The following is a 1,664-nucleotide window of genomic DNA, read 5'->3' as shown; positions in this document are numbered from 1 at the left end:
ATGAGCAAACATTTCACCAAAGAAGAGATACAGATGGCAAATAAACACATGAAAAGATCAACACCTTTAACCATTAGAGAAATGCAAAATCAAGTCATAGTGATATATCACTAGACACCCACCTGAATGGCTATTTAAAAAAGTGACAATACCAAGTGCTGGTAATGTTGCAGAAAAACTGGACCACTCATACCTCATTGGTGTAAATGTAAAATGGTAAAGCCACTTTGGAAAAACTGTCAAAGTTTCCTATAACACTATATATGTAACCACCATAAGATCCAACAATTATACACTTGGACATTTATCCCAAATAAATAAAAAGTTATGATAACACAAATATCCTATAGATAAATGTCCATATCCATTTTTAAAATTTTTTTTAACATTTATTTATTTTTGAGAGTCAGAGAGAGACAGAGCATGAGCAGGGGAGGGGCAGAGAGAGAGGAGACACAGAATCCGAAGCAGGCTCCAGGCTCTGAGCTGTCAGCACAGAGCCCGACACTGGGCTTAAACTCATGAACTGTGAGATCATGACCTGAGCCGAAGTCAGACACTTAACCAACTGAGCCACGTAGTCACCCCTGTCCATATCCATTTTATTTAAAATAGTGAACACCTGAAAAAACCCAAATGTTCTTAATGACATGAATGGTTAAACTAATTGTGGTGCTTGTGGTGCATTCATACCATGGACTACTACTCTGCAATAAAATGGATCAAAATACTGATAAACATAAAAACCTAGAAGTATATCCAAGAAATAATTTTGAGTGAAAAAGGTAAACACAAAAGGTACTGCTATCTTTATAAAACTCTTTTCAAATGACAAAATAATAGAAATGAAGAATGATTTTTGGTTCTAGGATTTAAGATGGGGTGGGGTATGAGGGAAGTGGGTATGGTTATGGGTAACGTGATCTTCATTCATTTGTGCATTTCAAATGGATTAATTTCTAAAAGTTGTTAAATTTGGCTAGAATGTCAATTTGAAAATTGTTACAAAAATTTAAAATAATTTCAGATTATAAAATTGTGAGAGAGAGTAAATTTTTTCTATATACTCTACATTATTTGTACACAAAATGAATTTAAAACATTCCATGCGTGGGAGAATATTTTCTAGGTTGTGTTCTGGCATGGATAGCTATAAATAAATCAATTTAGAATCCACAGCTTGCATATTGTATCTCCTAAAATTCAAGACACCATTTTAAGAGTTCTGAAGAGAGTACAAGCAAGTCCCTGGATGAATGTGAGGCAGTCTTGTAAACTGCCTGAAATTTGAAATCATTTTTTTTTTCAAAAAAAAATATTTAATGTTTATTTTTGAGAGAGAGGGAGAGGAAGAGAGAGAGAGAAAGAGTAGGAGAGAGGGAGACACAGAATCCGAAGCAGGCTCCAGGCTCTGAGCTGTCAGCACAGAGCCTGATGCAGGCCTCAAACTCACAAAATGTGAGATCATGACCTGAACCGAAGTCCGATGCTTAACCAACTGAACCACCCAGGTGCCCCTGAAATTGTTTCTTAAGTCCCACAGCAATCCAATGGAAAAGGATGAAAAACCTACTGGCTCAGGGTGCTTAAGCATACAACCTGAATGATCAGTGGTTGATCATTAATCTATGCTGACCTAGGGGTGAACTCTAGGAAATAAGCTT

The sequence above is a fragment of the Panthera leo genome, chromosome B2, assembly GCF_018350215.1.
Source record: "Panthera leo isolate Ple1 chromosome B2, P.leo_Ple1_pat1.1, whole genome shotgun sequence".
NCBI lineage: Eukaryota > Metazoa > Chordata > Mammalia > Carnivora > Felidae > Panthera > Panthera leo.
Note: the sequence above shows the minus strand (reverse complement) of the source record.